Source organism: Callithrix jacchus, chromosome 5 (assembly GCF_049354715.1).
Source record: "Callithrix jacchus isolate 240 chromosome 5, calJac240_pri, whole genome shotgun sequence".
Lineage (NCBI taxonomy): Eukaryota > Metazoa > Chordata > Mammalia > Primates > Cebidae > Callithrix > Callithrix jacchus.
In genome coordinates, this window is record NC_133506.1 from 65,612,911 (window position 1) to 65,631,795 (window position 18,885).

Here is an 18,885-nt window from a genome sequence, read left to right on the forward strand (position 1 = left end):
TTCAAGCCTGGCCAACATGGTGAAACCCCATCTCTACTAAAAATACAAAACATTAGCTGGGAGTGGTGGTGGCTACCTGTAATCCCAGCTACTTGAGAGGCTGAGGCAGGAGAACTGCTTGAACCTGGGAGAAGGAAGTTGCAGTTGAGCTGAGATCGCACCACTGCACTCCAGCCTGGGCGAAAGAGCCAAACTCCGTCTCAAAAAACAAACAAACAAAAAGAATGAAGTTGAACAGTTGAACAGCAAACTAGAATGTGTGAGGGATGACGAAAATATGATTAACTCCATTACAGATATGTTGATTCTAAGATGCCTATGAAATTTCCAGTAGGAAGCTGTAACAAACAAGTTAGTTCTGAATAGAACCAAACTATCCAAAAAAAAAAAAATGGTTTGCTACTTTTTATGTAGAAATGTTTACTGAAGCCACAGCAGTGGATAAGATTACCCATGGAGACTGTGCAGACCAACACCAATATTTACAACAGTCTACAACTGAGGCTGAAAGTAACAGTTCAAGAGGTAAAAGAAAAAGAGGAGAGAGTATGTCTTAAAAGCCAAGAGAGTATTTCTAGGAAGCTATCAACAGTATCCAAAGTTGTACAACTCTCAGGGAAAGTAAGGCTGGATGAGTCTGTTGTATTCAGCAAAGAGCTCATTAATAACCTTGAATGAGAATGGTTTCAGTAAAATGATTTCACATGGCAGAAATAATATGCAAATGAGCAAAGAGATGAAGCAGAGATGGTATCATAAACAAGTATTTTGAAAGTAGATGAAAATATCGAAAAGTAGTTTTTCTTTTTTTTTTTTTCCAGACTAATTGATACTTAAATCCTGATGCCTTACAAATTAAAAAAAAAAAAAAGGAATCCTGGCTGGGCTTGGTGGATTACCTGAGGTCAGGAGTTCAAGACCAGCCTGACCAACAGTGGGGAAAACCATCTCTACTAAAAATACAAAAATTAGCCAGGTGTGGTGGCAGGCACCCATAATCCCAGCTACTCGGAAGTCTGAGGCAGAAGAAATGCTGGAGCCCAGCAGGCTGAGGTTGCAGTGAGCTGAGATTATGCCACTGTACTCCAGCCCTGGTGACAGAGTGAAACTCCAGCTCAAAAAAAAAAAAAAGAAAAGAAAAGAAATCCTAATGGTGGAGAAAAAAAGACTACAGGAGAAATGAAGAAATAACCAAAGCCTAGTAAAACAACAAAAAGGCAACCAGACCATGGGTATGATTATAGTTATATTTATATACCTATAATTGGTGTAGTGATGGAATAACAACTACCACATATGAAGTATTCTTGGCACAAAAATCAAAGACGAATCAAGCCTCTGGCTCCAACTATCTATCAATTTGCAAGAAGTATAGAGGGCAGAGGAATACAGTATATCATTGCCCCTCAGTATCCATGGGGCAATGGTTCTAGGACCTCCAGGATTTTGGTATCTGAGGTTGCTCAAGTCCCTGATAAAAAATGGTGTACTAGAAACCAGGTATCTCAAAATTAAACAAAAAAAGAAAAAAAAATGGTGTAGTATTTACATATAACCTACGGATTTCTTCTCCTATAATATAATCTCTGGATTACATATAATATGATGTAAATATTATGTAAATAGTTGTTATAATGTATTATTTAGTGAATGACAAGAAAAAAGTCTGTATATATTCAATACAGACATTTTTTCTAATATTTTCAATCCGAGACTGAATTCACAGATGCAGGACCCAGAGATACAGAGGACCAACTGTATGTTAAAGACACCATGAGGATACCATCAGCAAAATCTAGACTGTCAAAAGTCCTACAAAACAAATGACGCAGTTTTTTCAATAAATACCAAAGGAAGAAAAAGAGATAGAAAGGGAAACCTATGGATTAAGTGAGACAAGTGACGTAACAACCAACTGCAATTTATAGACTTAATTTAGATCTAGATTCAAACAAATTGTAAAATAAACCAATGAACAAACTGGGGAAATCTGAACACTGGCTGGACAGCTGATAATATTAAATAACTGATTATTTTTAAAAGTGATAACAGTATTGTGGTTATTTTTTAAAGTCTTTCAGAAATACACAATGAGGCTGGGTGTGGAGGCTCAGCATGAAATCACAAGACTTTGGGAGGCTGAGGCAGGAGGACTGCTTGTGGCCAGGAGTTCAAGACCAGCCTGAGCAACACAGCAAGACCACATTTCTACAGAAAGAAAATACACAATGAAAAAGCCACATCAGCCAGGCACGGTGTCTCACACCTGTAATCCCAGCACTTAGGGAGGCTGAGGTGGGTGGATCACGAGGTCCAGAGTTTGAGACCAACCTAACCAACATAGTGAAATCCCATCTCTATTAAAAATACAAAAATATGCCGGGCGCGGTGGCTCACGCCTGTAATCCCAGCACTTTGGGAGGCCAAGGTGGGTGGATCACGAGGTCAACAGATCGAGACCATCCTGGTCAACAGGGTGAAACCCAGTCTCTACTAAAAAGTACAAAAAATTAGCTGGGCACAGTGGCGCGTGCCTGTAATCCCAGCTACTCAGGAGGCTGAGGCAGGAGAAGTGCCTGAACCTGGGAGGCGGAGGTTGCGGTGAGCCACGATCGCGCCATTGCACTCCAGCCTGGGTAACAAGAGCGAAACTCTGTCTCAAAAAAAAAAAAAAATATTAGCTGAGCGTGGTGGCATGCGCCTGTAATCCCAGCTACTTGGGAGGCTGAGGCAGAAGAACTGTTTGAACTAGGGAGATGGAGGTTGCAGTGAGCCAGGATCATGCCACTGCACTCCAGCCTGGGCAACAAGAGCAAAACTCCATCTCAAAAAAAAAAAAAAAGAAAGAAAAAAAAGGAAAAGCAACATCAAATCAAAGTAAAATAATATGATGTCTGTGACTTGCTTCAAAAAAAAAAAACTGAGTAATGACTGAATGAGAGAGATACATGAAACAAGACAGGCTTTGAATTGCTAATTGTTGAAGCTGGGTAATGGGTACATAAGGGTTCATTACACTATTCTCTAACTTTGTGTAAGGGCCTGACGTTTTCCATAATAAAAAAATTGTTTTTAAATCAGGAGAGGAACTAAAGGATCATGGCAGACAGGAGGGAAGACTAAATTGCAGCTCTGGACAGAGCAGCATGTGGAGACTTACACTGTGAATTTTAGCTCCAGATCCACTGCAAGAACAAACCAGCAATCCCAAGAGGATCCACAGACCCTCTGAAGGAAGTGAACTGCTCCTGCAGGACCCAGGAGACATCCCAAATACTGTGAGTGCCCCAACTGCGTAAGTGAGAAAGGGAGACTCTCCTCTCTGAGTGCACACCCCCATTGGAGAAGCTAAAGGCTGGTTTGTGGAAGAAGTTTCAGACTTCAACTGACAAAGCCAAGCGAAATGCAGGGGTAGAGGAAGCAGCAAAAACGCCCTGGGAGCTCACTGGGTCCCAAGCAGCCCATTCTTGCCTGGCACCATAGGGATCCACTGGGAGTGTGGCCAGAGGAGCAGGAGGGGAAAACTCCACAAGGAGAAGTAATTCTCTAGCTGAAATTTTGCACAACCTTGACTCACTGCTACCTCCACCTCCCGGGTTCTAGTGATTCTCCTGCCTCAGTCTCCCGAGTAGCTGGCATTACAAGCATGCACCACCAGCACATGCCACCATACTCAGCTAATTTTAGTATTTTTAGTAGAGACGGAGTGTCGCCATGTTGGTTAGGCTGGTCTTGAACTTCTGACCTCAGATGATCCACCCACCTCAGCATCCCAAAAGGCTGGGATTGCAGGCATGAGCCACCGCGCCCAGCCTTGTCATAATTTTTTAATGACTGCATGAGATTTGATCATGTGGATGTACTATTTTTAACAATCTTCTATTGCTAGATATTTAAATCATATAAATTTTCAACTACCAGCTCGAAGACAAGGTCTTTGAATTAACTCAACCTAACAAAGACGAAGAAAAAAAGAGTAAGAAAATATTAACAAAGCCCCCAAGAAGTCTGGGATTATGTTAAATGACAAACCTAAGAATAATTAGTGTTCCTGAGAAAGAAGGGACTTCTAAAACTTGGAAATCATATATGGGGGAATACCTAAGGAAAACATTCCTGGCCTTGCTGGAGACCTAGACATTCAAATACAAGAAGCACAAAGAATACCTCGGAAAGTCACCGCATAAAGATCTTCACCTAGGCACACTGTCATCAGGTCATCCAAAATTAAGAAGGAAAGAATCTTAAGAGCTGTGAGAGAGAAGCACCAGGTAACCTATACAAGAAAACCTAGGCCAGGCGCAGTGGCTCACGCCTGTAATCCCAGCACTTTGGGAGGCCGAGGAGGGTGGATCACGAGGTCAAGAGATCGAGACCATCCTGGTCAACATGGTGAAACCCCGTCTCTACTAAAAATACAAAAACTTAGCTGGGCATGGTGGCGCGTGCCTGCAATCCCAGCTACTCGGGAGACTGAGGCAGGAGAATTGCCTGATCCCAGGAGGCAGAGGTTGCGGTGAGCCAAGATTGCGCCATTGCACTCCATCCTGGGTAACAAGAGTGAAACTCCGTCTCAAAAAAAAAAAAAAAGAAAAGAAAACCTATCAGATTAACAGCAGATTTCTCAGCAGAAACCATACAAGCTAGAAGGAATTGAGGGCCTATCTTCAGCCTCCTCAAACAAAACAATTATCAGCCAAGAATTTTGTATCCACTGAAATGAAGCATCACATATGAAGGAAAGCTACAGTTGTTTTCAGACAAACAAATGCTGAAAGAATTCACAATTACCAAGCCACCATTACAAGAACTGTTAAAAGGAGCTCTAAATCTTGAAACAAATCCTTAAAACACATCAAAACAGAACCCCTTTAAAGAATAAATCACATAGGACCTATAAAAGAAAAATACAAGTTAAAAAGACAAAGCATAAAACAAAACAAAACAAAAAAATACCAAAGTACACAGGCAACAAAGAGCATGATGAATGCAAGGGTACCTCACATTTCAATAAGAACACTGAATGTAAACAGCTTAATGCTCCACTTAAAAGATACAGAACCTCAGACTGGATAAGAACTCACCAACCATCTGTGGCCTTCAGGAGACTCACCTAACACATAAGGACTAACATAAAGTAAAAGGGGTGGAAAAGGGCATTTCATGCAAATGGATACCAAAAGCAAGCAGGGGTACTTATTCTTATATCAGACAAAATAAATTTTAAAGCAACAGTGGTTAAAAGAGACAGAGGGACGTTATATAATGGTCAAAGGTCTTGTCCAACAGGAAAATACCACAATCCTAAACATATATGCACCTAACACTGGAGCTCCCAAACTTATAAAACAAACACTAATGGATCTAAGAAATTAGATAGCAACACAATACTAGGGGACTTCAATACTGCATTGACAGCACTAGACAGGTAATCAAGACAGAAAGTCAATAAAGAAACAATGGATTTAAACTACACCTTGGAACAAATGGACTTACCAGATATTACAGAACATTTAATCCAACAACCACAGAATACACACATTCTATTCAACAGAGCATGGAACTTTCTCCAAGACAGGCCACAAAACGGGCCTCAATACATTTAAGAAAATTGAAATTATATCAAGCACTCTCTCAGACACCACAATGGAGTAAAACTGAAAATTAACTCTAAAAGGAACCTTCAAAACCATGCAAACAGATGAAAATTAAATAACCTGTTCCTGAATGAGCACTGGGTCAAAAACAAAATCAAGATGGAAATTTAAAAATTCTTTGAACTGAATGACAATAATGACACAACCTCTGGGATACAGCCAAGGCAGTGCTAAAAGTTCATAGCCCTAAACGCCTGCATCGAAAGAACACAAACAAACAATCTCAAGTCATACCTTGAGGAACTAGAGAAACAAGAACAAACTAAACTCAAACCCAGCAGAATAAAGAAAACAACCAAGATAGCAGCAGAACTACATGAAAATGAAACAAACAAAAAAACACAGTACAAAAGATAAACACAACAAAAAGCTGGTTCTTTGTAAAGATAAACAAAATTGACAGACCATTAGCAAGATTAACCAACAAGAGAGAAAATCCAAATAACTTCACTAAGAAATGAAATAGGAGATATTACAACTGACACAATTAAAATACAAAAAGATCATTCAAGGCTACTATGAACACCTTTACACACATAAACTAGAAAGCCTAGAGGAGATGGATAAATTCTTGGAAATTCTTGGAAAAAATACGAACTTCCTCACAATCCTTGGTCATGGATTTCATGATCAAAGAAAAAAATCAGGAAGAATTAGATACCCTGAACAGACCAATAACAAGAGGTGAGATTGAAGTGGTAATTAAGAAATTACCAACAAACAGGCTCACACCTGTAATCCCAGCACTTTGGGAGGCTGAGGCAGGCGGATCATAAGTTCAGGAGATGAGACCATCCTGGTTAACATGGTGAAACCCCATCTCTCCTTAAAATACAAAAAATTAGCTGGGTGTGGTGGCACATGCCTGTAGTCCCAGCTACTTGGGAGGCTGAGGCAGGAGAACTGCTTGAACCCAAGAAGCAGAGGTTGCAGTGAGCCAAGATTGCACCATTGCACTCCAGCCTGGGCAATAGAGCCAGACTCCATCTCAAAAAAAAAAAAGAAGAAGAAATTACCAACAATAAAAAGCCCAGGGACAGATGGAGTCACAGCAGAATTCTATCAGACATTCAGAGTCAGAAGAGTTGGTACCAATCCTTCTGCACTATTCCACAAGATAGATAAAGAAGGAACTCTCCCTAATTCATTTTATGAAGCTAGCATCACCCTATTACCAAGACCAGGAAAGGATACAAACAAAAAAGAAAACTACAGACCAATATCCTTGATGAACATAGACTAAAATCCTTAACAAAATACTAGCTAACCAAATCCAACAACATATCAAAAAGATAATCCACCATGATCAAGTCGGTTTCATACCAGGGATGCAGGGATGGTTTAACACATGCGAGTCGATAAATGTGATACACCACATAAACAGAATTAAAAACAAAAATCACAGGATCATCTCAATAGATGCAGAAAAAGCATTTGACAAAATCCAGCATCCCTTTATGATTAAAACTCTCTGCAAAATTGGCATACAAGGGAAATACCGTAATGCAATAAAAGCCATCTATGACAAACCCACAGCCGGCATAATATGGAATGGGGAAAAGTTGAAAGTATTTCCTCTGAGAACTGGAACAAGACAAGAATGCCCACTTTCATCACTCCTCTTCAACATAGTACTGGAAGTCCTAGCCAGAGCAATCAGACAAAACAAGAAAAAAAGGGCATCCAAATCAGTAGTAAAGAGGAAGTCAGACTGTCAATATTTGCTGATTTGCTCATTTACCTTGAAAACCCTAAAGACTACTCCAGATTGGATAGCATTCAATTAAAAAATAAATTAAATAAAAGACTCCTCCAGAAAGCTCCTAGAACTGATGAAAGAATTCAGCAAAGTTTTTCAATACAAGATTAATTTACATAAATCAGTAGCTCTTCTATACACCAAGAGCAACTAAGTGAAGAATCAAATCAATAACTCAACCCCTTTTACAACAGCTACCAAAAAAAACTCAAAAAACAAAAAAAAAAACCCATAAACTTAGGAATGTACCTAACCAAGGAGTTGAAAGACCTCTACAAGGAAAACTACAAAACACTGCTGAAAACAGATGACACAAACAAATGGAAACATATCCCATGCTCATGGATGGATAGAATCAATGTTGTGAAAATGAATATACTGCCAAAAGCAATCTACAAGTCCAACGCAATCCCCAACAAATACCACCACCATTCTTCACAGAATTAGAAAAAACAATTCTAAAATTTATATGGGACCAAAAAAGAGCCTGCACAGCCAAAGCAAGATTAAGCAAAAAGAACAAATCTGGAGGCATCACACTACCTGATTTCAAACTATACTATAAGGCCATAATCACCAAAACAGCACAGTACTGGCATTAAAAATAGGCACATAGACCAATGGATCAGAATAGAGAACCCAGACATAAACCCAAATACTTACGGGCAACTAATCTTCAACAAAGCAAACAAAAACATACAGTAGGGAAAGGACACCCTTTTCAACAAATGGTGCTGGGGTAACTGGCTAGCCACATATAAGAGAATGAAATGGGATCCTCATCCATCACCTCATATAAAAATCAACTCAAGATGGATTAAGGACTTAAACGTAAGATCTCAAACTATAAAAATTCCAGAAGATAACATTGGAAAAACCCTTCTAGACGTTGGCTTAGACAAGGATTTCATGACCAAGAACCCAAAAGCAGATGCAATAAAAATAAAGACAAATCGCTGGGACCTAATTAAACAGCTTTTGCATGGCAAAAGGAACAGGCATCAGAGTAAACAGACAACTCACAGAGTGGGAGAAAACCTTCACAATCTACGCATCTGACAAAGGACTAATATCCAGAATCTACAATGAACTCAAATCGGTAAGGAAAAACAATCGCATCAAAACATTGGCTAAGGACAATTCTCAAAAGAAGACATACAAATGGTCAACAAACATACGAAAAAATGTGGCCAGGTGCGGTGGCTCACACCTGTAATCCCAGCACTTGGGGAGGCAGAGGTGGGTGGATCACGAGGTCAGGAGTTTGAGACCAGCCTAACCAACATAGTGAAATCCCATCTCTACTAAAAATACAAAAAATTAGCTGGGTGTGGTGGTGAGTACTTGTAATCCCAGCTACTCGGGAGGTCGAGGCACGACAATCGCTTAAACCCAGAAGGTAGAGATTGCAGTGAGCCAAGATCACGCCATTGCAGTCCAGCCCGGGCAACAGTGGGAGACTGTCTCAAAAAAAAAAAAAAAGAAAAGAAAAAAGAGAAACTGTTCAACATCACTAATGATCAGGGAAATGCAAATCAAAATTACAATGCGATACCAACTTACTTCTGCAAGAATGGCCATAATCAAAAAAATTAAAAAACAGTAGATGTTGGTGTGGATGTAGTGAACACAGAACATGTCTACACTGTTAGTGGGAATGTAAACTAGTACAGCCGCTATGGAAAATAGTGTGAACATTCCTTAAGGAACTAAAAGTAGAACTACCATTCAGCAATTCCACTACTGGATATCTACCCAGAGGAAAGTAAGTCATTATTCGAAAAAGATACTTGCACACACGTTAAAGCAGCACAATTCACAACTGCAAAATCGTGGATCCAACCCAAATGCCCATCAATCAATGAGTGGATAAACTGTGTGTGCGTGTGTACACACCAAACCCTATCTGTCTATAGTGGAATACTACGCAGCCATAAAAAGAAATGAATTACCAGCATTTGCAGTAACCTGGATGAGAATGGAGACTATTACTCTAAGTAACTCAAGAATGGAAAACCAAGTATCGTATGTTCTTACAGATATGTAGGAGCTAAACTATGAGGATGCAAAGGTGTGAAAATGATACAGTGGACTTTGGAGACTTGAGGGGAAGAGTGCAAGGGGGGGCAACGGATAGAAGACTACAAATATAATGCAGTGTATACTGCTAAGATGATGGGTGCACCAAAATATCACAAATCACCACTAAAGAACTTACTCATGCAACCAATGATCACCTGTTCCCCAATAACTTATGAAAAAATAAAACAGGCTAGGCGCAGTGGCTCAAACCTATAATCCCAGCACTTTGGGAGGCCAAGGCAGGCAGATCATGAGGTCAGGAGTTCGAGACCAGCCTGGCCAACATGGTAAAATCCCATCTCTATTAAAAATACAAAAATTAGTTGGGCATGGTGGTACCCACCTATAGTCCCAGCTATTCGGGAGGCTAAGACAGGAGAATCGCCTGAATCTGGGAGGTGGAGGTTGCAGTGAACACTATAGCCTGGGCAAAAGAGAGACTCCATCTCAAAAAAGAAAAAAGAAACCAAAGAAACAAACAAACAAAAAAAATCAGAAGGACTCAACAGAAGAAAGACCTAAAGGAAGAGTAAGGACAAAGAATAGGATCCAGATGCAGAAGTCTTACACATAAAGATGGGTCACTCACATGGTGCTGGAAAGAAAGGAGAAAAAGATGTCAATATGTTTTTATGTTTCTGGAAAACAGACAGCAAGGTCATTTATTGAGGAGCAGGAATAAGGAAGAGTCATTAAGAGGCTTGATACAGTTACAATGAAGAGTAAGAGAAAAGAAACTGAACAGTAAGTAGAGAAAAAACATTTTTTAGATTGGAGACCATGTATTTTTAGCAGTGTCAATCTCCAAAGACATGATTTTTCTTTACTAAGTATGGACAGTCTGAATGCAGACATTGAAATGGCACACATTTAAGTTTCTAGAGTTGGACTGAGGCTTTGCAAGGTATGTGCAATGGATGCATGATGAAGAGAGCTGAATTAGAGTGTAGAGGGGTCAAGAAAATAGAGGTCTCTAAATCCTGATTTATTCATTTGCATGTCAATATCCAGACTTTCTTAGAGATCAGATCACTGCTGCTTAAGCACTAGAAACAGAGGCTTTAGTATGCTTTTTGAAATGCAGAATTCTTAAGCATTCTCTACTCTAATATTATATCCATTTATCCCATTATCCAATGCAGCACCTAAGACATATGTTTATTGCTAAGGTAAGTACCCCACCACAAAATGAGAAAGAGTAAAAAAGAAAACAACAGAGCATTAAAAAGTAATTTATAAAACAAGATGGTGATTATTTATTAAATTATTCCCATATTCCCATTTTATGTTTCCAAATGTGTTAAACAAAACAAGTTTCACACTTATCAAAACAACCTTTACAAAATAATCATTAATAATCTATTTTTTGGGTGGGCACAGTGGCTCACGCCTGTAATCCCAGCACTTTGGGAGGCCAAGGCAGGCAGATCATCTGAGGTCTGGTGTTTGAGACCAGCCTGGCCAACATGGTGAAACCCTGTCTCTACTAAAAATACAAAAAAAATTAGCTGAGCATGGTGGCGCATAGCTGTAATCGCAGCTACTCAAGAGGCTGACGCAGGAGAATCTCTTGAACCTGGGAGGCAGAGGTTGCAGTAAGCTGAGATAGTGCCACTGCACTCCAGCCTGGGCAACAGAGAGAGACTCTGTCTCAAAAAACAAACAACAAAAAAACCTATTTTTTACCTTGGTCCCTGACAACTACAAGTTGATGAAATAGGGAAAATACAGAAAATAAAGGATGTGTGTGAGGGAAGACGTAACTAATTATATGTTAACAATAAAGGCATTAACATGAAAATGGAAATCAGCGGATTTATTATTAGATGTAGAAGGAAGAAATAAAGACTTATCCAGTAATTCATCAATTACAAACGGTTCCTAACATCAAATTGTCACTTGCAAAAGCTTTATTTAAAAGGTCAGCAGAGGCCAGGTGCGGTGGCTCAAGCCTGTAATCCCAACATTTTGAGAGGCTGAGGCAAGCAGATCATTTAAGTCCAGAAGTTCAAGACCAGCTGGGCAACATGGAGAAACCCCGTGATATGGCTTAGCAGTGTCTACACCAAAATATTAATTTGAATTTTATCTCCCTGAATTCCCACGTGTTGCAGGAGGGACCCAGGGGGAAGTAATCAAATCATGGGGGCTGGTCTTTCCTGTGCTATTCTCGTGATAGTAAGTCTCACAAGATCTGACAGGTTTATCAGAGGTTTCTGTTTATACTTTTCTCATTTTTCTCTTGTCCCCACCATGTAAGAAGTGCCTTTTGCCTCCTGCCATGATTCTGAGGCCTCCCCAGCCACAAACAACTGTAAGTCCAATTAAACCTTTTCTTGTAGCCAGTTTGGGGTATGTCTTTATCAGCAGCGTGAAAACAAACTAATATAGTAAATTGGTACCAGTAGAGTGGGGCGTTGCTGAAAAGATCCCTGGAAATGTGGAAGTGACTTTGGAACTGGGTAACAGGCAGAGTTTGGAACAGTTTGGAGGGCTCAAAAGACAAGAAAATGTGAGAAAGTTTAGAACCTCCGGAACCTCCTAGAGACTTGTTGAATGGCTTTTACAAAAATGCTGATAGTGATATGAACAATGAGGTCCAGGCTGAGGTGGTCTCAGATGGAAATGAGGAACTTATTGGGAACTGTAGCAATGGTGACACTTGTTAAGTTTTAGCAAAGAGACTGGCAGCATTTTGTCCCTGCCCTAGATATTTGTGGAACTTTGAACCTGAGAAAGATGATTTAGGGTATCTGGCGAAAGAAATTTCTAAGCAGTAAAGCATTCAAAAGGTGACTTGGCTGTTTTAAAAGGGAAGCAGAGCGGCCAGGCGCAGTGGCTCACAACTGTAATCACATCACTCTGGGAGGCCAAGGTGGGCAGACAGCTTGAAGTCAGAAGTTTTGACACCAGCCTGGCCAACATGGTGAAACCCCATCTCTACTAAAAACACACAAATTAGCCAGACCTGGTAGCTAATCCCAGCTACTGTGGCTGAGATCCCATCCAAGCTACTCAGAGGCTGGGGCAGGAGAATCACTTCAACCTGGCAGGCAAAGGTTGCAGTGACCCAAGACTGCACCACTGCAATCCAGCCTGGGCAACAAAGCAAGACTCTGTCTCAAAAAAAAAAAAAAAAAAAAAAAAAAAAAAAGGGAAGCAGAGCATGAAAGTTTGGAAAATTTGTAGCCTGACTATGCAACAGAAAAGAAAAACTCTTCTTCTGGGAAGAAATTCAAGCTGGCTGCAGAAATTTGTGTAAGTAGCCAAGGAGCCTAATGTTAATCCTCAAGACCATGGGGACAATGCCTCTGGGCCATGTCAGAGACCTTCCCAGCAGCCCCTCCCATCACAGGCCTGGAGGCCCAGGAGAAAAAAGCCCAAGGCTTGGAAGCTTCCATGTGGTGTTGAGCACGCAGGTGCACATAAGTCAAGAATGGAGGTTTGGAAACCTCCGCCTAAATTTCAGAGTATGTGGAAACACCCTGGATGCCCAAGCAAAAGTTTGCTGCAGGGTTGGAGCCCTCATGGAGAACCTCTGCTAGGGCAGTGCAGGAGGGGAATGTGGGTCAGAGCCCCAACACAGAGTCCCTACTGTGAGTCCCAGTGGAGCTGTGAGAAGAGGGCCACTGTCTTCCAGACCCTAGAATGGTAGATCCACTGAAAGCTTACACTGTGCAACTGGAAAAGCTATAGACACTCAAGGCCAGCTCATGAAAGCAGCCAGGAGGAAGGCTGTATCCTGCAAAGTCACAGAGGCAGAACTGCCCAAGACCATGGGAACCCACCTCTTGTATCAGTGTAACCTGGATGTGAGACCTGGAATCACAAGAGATCATTTTGGAGCTTTAAAATTTGACTGCCCCGCTGGATTTTGGACTTGCATGGACCCTGCTGTAACCTCTTTGTTTTGGTCAATTTCTCCCATTTGGAACGGCTGTATTTACCCAGTATCTGTATACCCATTGTATCTAGGAAGTAACTAGCTTGCTTTTGATTTTACAGGCTCAAAGGCAGAAGGGACTTGCCTTGTCTCAAATGAGACTGTAGACTTCTGGGTTAATGTTGAAATGAGTTAATGTTTTGGGGGACTGTTGGGAAGGCACAATTGGTTTTGAAATGTGAGGACCTGAGATGTGGAGGGGCCAGGGGCAGAATGATATGGTTCGGCTGTTGCCCACAGAAATCTCAACTTGAATTGTGTCTCCCAGAATTCTCACATGTTGTGGAAGAGACCCAGGGGGAGGTAACTGAATCATGGAGCTGGTCTTTCCTGTGCTATTCTCCTTGTGATAGTGAATAAGTCTCATGAGATCCTGATGGGTTTATCGGGTTTCCAGTTTTGCTTCTTCCTCATTTTTCTCTTGCCACCACCATGTAATAGGTGCCTTTCGCCTCCCGCCATGATTCTGAGGCCTTCCCGGCCATGTGGAACTCTAAGTCCAATCAAACCTCTTTTTGTTCCCAGTTTTGTGTACGTCTTTATCAGCAACGTGAAAACAAACTAATATACCCCATCTCTACTAAAAGGAAAATAGTTAGCTGGACACAGTGGTGCACACCTGTAGTCGCAGCTACTCAGAAGGCTGAGGTGGGAGGATTGCAGCCCAGGATGCAGAGGCTGCAGTGAGCTGATATCATACCACTGCACTCCAGCCTGGACAACAGAGGGAGACCCTGTCTCCAAAAAAAAAAAAAAAGAAAGAAAAGAAAAAAATGTCAGTACGTTATCTATCATGCTTGAATAGCACTTATTATAGTTCCTAATCTTAATCCAAATATTTTCCAGTTGCAGCAGTCAAACAAGGCAGAAGCTATTCTCAATCAAGAACTGAGTATCTTCTCAGACCAGTTGCTTTCAAGAATCTGTTAAACAATGTTTCCCAATAAACTATGTTTCATGACACCCTGTAAGTCACCAGATTTTTAGAATAGTAGTTCCACATGGATGGAACCAGAGGTGATTATCCTCAGCAAACTAACACAGAATCCAAAAGCCAAATATTGCATGTTCTCACTTATAAGTGGGAGCTAAATGATGAGAACAGGCTGGGTAAGGTGGCTCACACCTGTAATCCCAGCACTTTGAGAGGCTGAGGCAGGTGGATCAACTGAGATCAGGAGTTGGAGACCAGCCTGGCCAACATGGCAAAACCCCGTTTTTACTAAAAATACAAAAATTAGCCAGGCATAATCGTGTGTGCCTGTAATCCCAGCTGCTCAGGAGGCTGAGGCAGAAGAATCACTGGAACCCAGGAGACAGATGGTGCAATGAGCCAAGATCATGCCACTGTACTCCAGCATGGGCGACAAAGAAAGACTCCATCTCAAAAAAAAAAAAAAAGATGAGAACATGTGGACACAGAGAGGGGAACAACACACAATGAAGTGTCTCAGAGGGTGAAGGGTGGGAAGAAGGAGAGAACCAGGAAAAACAACTAATGGGTACTAGGCTTAACACCTAGGTGATGAAATAATCTGTACAACAAACCCCCATGACATAAATTTACCTATATAACAAACCTGCACATGTACCCTTGGAAAAAGCAAAACAATACAGTAGTTCCAAAATAATGGCTTTTTTTTTCAAATTCCCTTATGGGACAGGAGATATTTTATTAATCCGTATGACTAATCATATCACAAACAGACTTTTTGTTTTCTGTAACAAATCTATTAAATCTAGTGTTCTGTACACAATCTATTAAAGAAAAAAGCTGGTAAGAATGAAAAATGTTTTGCAGGCAGGGCACGGTGGCTCACTCCTGTAATCCCAGCACTTTGGGAGGCTAAGGTGGGCAGATCACGAGGTCAGGAGATCGAGACCATCCCAGCTAACAGGGTGAAACCCTATCTACTGAAAATACAGCAATTAGCTGGGCATGGTGGTGCGTGCCGGTAGTCCCAGCTACTCAGGAGGCTGAGGCTGAAGAATCTCTTGAACCCGGGAGGCGGAGGTTGCAGTGAGACGAGATCACGGCACTGCATTCCAGTCTGGTGACAGAACAAGACTCTGTCAAAAAAAAAAAAAAAAAAAAGAAAAAAAAAAAGTTTTGCCTATAATTTAATGAATTAAAATCTGAATTTCAGTTAGAAAAGTAAAAGCCACTTTCTTAGTTATGCTGGTTCTACATTTCTTTCTTTTCTTTTCTTTTTTTTTTTTTTGAGACAGAGTCTCCCACTGTCACCCAGGCTGGAATGCAATGGTGAGATCTCAACTCACTGCAACCTCCACTTCTAGGGTTCATGCGACTCTCCTGCCTCAGCCTCCTGAGTAGCTGGGATTACAGGCGTGCACCACCACATCTGGCTAATTTTCTGTATTTTTAGTAGAGACAGTGTTGGCCAAACTGGTCTCAAACTCCTGACCTCATGATCTGCCTGCCTCAGCCTCCGAAAGTGCTGGGATTACAGGTATGAGCCACTGCGCCCAGCCCTACATGTTTTTTTTAAAACCAGACAAAAACTAAAGAGCACAGACAACCAGCATCCAACAGAAAAGAGATAAAACTTGTTTATTCACTTTTTAAGTCTTCATGTTCCTACATAATAACCTATTTTTTAGATAATCTAAACAGAATCAAACCAAAATATTATAAGAGGATACTGAGGTAAGTTAGTTACAACAAAGTCATAAAAAGTAAAGAGAATTAGACAGGAATCTGATGTTTATAAACAATCTGTACATTTCCATTCTAAGGTGAATGTTATAGTTCCAAGAATGTTCTGAATACAGCATAAAGCAAGGTACATTACCTTACTTCAGGCTTAGACAATCAACTCAGCAAATGCTTGGGGAATCTCACCTCAAGTTCTAAGCTACAAGGAACAAAATTTAATCAAAATAGATTACTCACTTGCTTCTGACTATACTAAAAATCAGGTGGAATTTATCAAGTAGTATTTATGAAAATATGGGGATGGGGCATATTTGTGGGGCATATTACAAAGAGGCTAGGACAAGAGAATTGCTTAAGTCCAGGAGTTCAAAACCAGCCTGGGCAACCTAACAAGACTACATCTCTCAAAAAAATAATAGGCTGGGCACGGTGGCTCACGCCTGTAATTGCAGCACTTTGGGAGGCTGAGGTGGGTGGATCACGAGGTAAGGAGATCAAGATCATCCTGGCTAACACAGTGAAACCCCGTTTCTACTAAAAACACAAAAAATTAGCTGGGCCTGGTGGCATGTGCCTATAATCCCAGCTACTCTGGAGGCTGAGGTAGGGGAATCACTTGAACCTGGGAGGCAGAGGTTGCAGCGAGCTGAGATCGTGCCACTACACTCCAGCCTGGGCGCCTGGGGAACAGAGCAAGACTCTGTCCCAAAAATAAATAAATAAAAATAAAAATAATTAGCCAAGCATGGTGGTGCATGCCTGTAGTCCTAGCTACACAGAAGACTGAGGTAGGAGAATACCTGGGCCCAGGAATTTGAGGTTACAGTGAGCTATGATAACTATAGTCCCAGTGCTTGTAGTCCTGGCTAGTGAAACGCCAGATGTGGTAACACATAGTTTTAGTCCCAGCTACCCAGAGGCTGAGGTAGGAGGATCACCTGAGCCCATGAGTTGAAGGCTACAATGAGTCACAATGATTATGCCACTCCAGCAAGGGTGACAGAGAAAGACTGCTATTAAAGAAAAAAAAAAGCTGTGTTCACAAAATCTCCTTAAACCCCAGTTTCCTCATTAAAACTGAGTCTCCTCAACTGTAAAATAGACTTAAATGTGAAATTCACTTTATAGGAGTCGGTGAGGAATAGGCAGGATATTAATGCAAACAAATTCTATAAACTAAGGAGTACCATATGTTACCTATTACCATAAGTTTTAAACTTTAATTCAACACCCCAGTAATTCAGGAGCATCTTATGAGGAAAAAAAAAAATATATACAGGTAAGGGCCGGACACAGTGTCTCACACCTGTAATCCCAGCATTTTGGGAGGATGAGGTGGGCAGACTACTTGTGCCTAAGAGACAGAAGTTGCAGTGAGCCAAGATGTACCACTACACTCTAGCCTGGGCAACACAGTGAAACCCAGTCTCTATCAAAAAAAAATTGTTTTAACTAGCCAGGCTTGGTGGCAAATGCTTGTAGTCCCAGCTACCCAGAGGCTGAGGTAGGAGAATCACCTGAGCCCATGAATTGGATGCTACAATGAGCCACGGTGATTATGCTAATGCACTCAAGCCTGGGAGACAGAGTGAGATCCTGTATCAAAAATAAAGAAAGAAAAATAAAATAACAAAAAAACAAAACAAGCAAACAAAAAAACCCCAGCTAAAAAAAATACAACAATGAACTTGGGACATGATTTCTTATAGAAGTCCCTGAAACCGGCTTACTTTTTGACACTGTTTTCATTTACCATCATGAAGAATATCTCCTGTGGGAGTGTCACATGACTGCTGCTCTGCAAAAAAAAAAAAAAAAATTTTTTTGAATGAGACAGAGTCTCACTCCCTTGCCCAGCCTACAGTGCAGTGGTGTATCTCAGCTCACTGCAACCTCTGCCACCTGGGTTCAAGCAATTCTCCTGCCTCAGCCTCCCGAGTAGCTGAGATTACAGGCGCCTGCGACCACGCCGAGCTAATTTTTGTATTTTTAGTAGAGACAGGGTTTCACCATGTTGGCCAGGCTGGTCTTGAACTACTGATCTCAAATGATCCACTTACTGAGGACTCCCAAAGTGCTGGGATTAGAGGCGTGAGCCATGACGTGATCTGTTTTGCATGTTTTGAGAAACAAAAACTGAAACAATCATCTCTCAAAACATGGTCTGGCCCTCTGAAAAAGAAATACCTTTTCACTTATACTGCCTTCTCCCCACTCCTTCCTCAATTTGTTTGCACCGCCCAAATCATTCTGATTTCTGTATAACTGATCCAATAGTACAAACACAAGTTTTTATTTACACAGCTCTTAAAGTATGGGTAGAAGGAGGAACAACTCTCATCATTTCAACAATTAGTCCTGGGTATTCTGAGTGTGCCTGCAAATTCTTCATCATCTCATTAGATGATGCTCCTTGTTATGGCATCAGCAGTGATACCAGTTTAAAATTTCTCTAAATTTTCAATTTTTGACTTTGACTATAATTCTAGGTAAAAAAAAATTTTTTTTGAGACAGAGTCTGGCTCTGTTGCCTAGGCTGGAGTGCAGTGGTGTGATCATAGCTCACTGAAGCCCTGATCTCCTAGACTCTAGGGATCCTCCCATCTCTGCCTCCCAAGTAGCTGGGACTACAAGTGCACACTACCATACATGGCTGATTTTTGTATTTTTTAGAAGTGGGGTCTTGCTATGTTGCCCAGGATTGTCTTGAACTTCTGAGTACAAGCGATCCATTCACCTTGGCTGCCCAAAGCGCTGGGATTACAGG

The 18,885-nt window shown here is 41.1% G+C and overlaps 1 protein-coding gene across 22 annotated transcripts in view; it reads right to left on the minus strand.

The window, feature by feature from the left end:
* PAFAH1B1 (platelet activating factor acetylhydrolase 1b regulatory subunit 1) overlaps nt 1-18,885 on the minus strand; it is a 95,718-nt gene that overhangs the window by 45,277 nt on the left and 31,556 nt on the right. For 4 of the 22 annotated variants that reach the window (XM_008996347.6, XM_078372434.1, XM_078372440.1 and 1 more), the window contains one exon: nt 17,849-17,916. The exons of 8 other annotated variants lie outside the window; for them this stretch is intronic. The gene's annotated coding sequence lies outside the window, so the exon portion shown is untranslated. Of the gene's footprint in view, nt 1-76; nt 200-14,060; nt 14,176-17,848; nt 17,917-18,885 lie in introns of all 22 variants that reach the window. 10 more of the 22 variants (XM_078372444.1, XM_078372435.1, XM_078372446.1 and 7 more) reach the window with 5 other exon arrangements.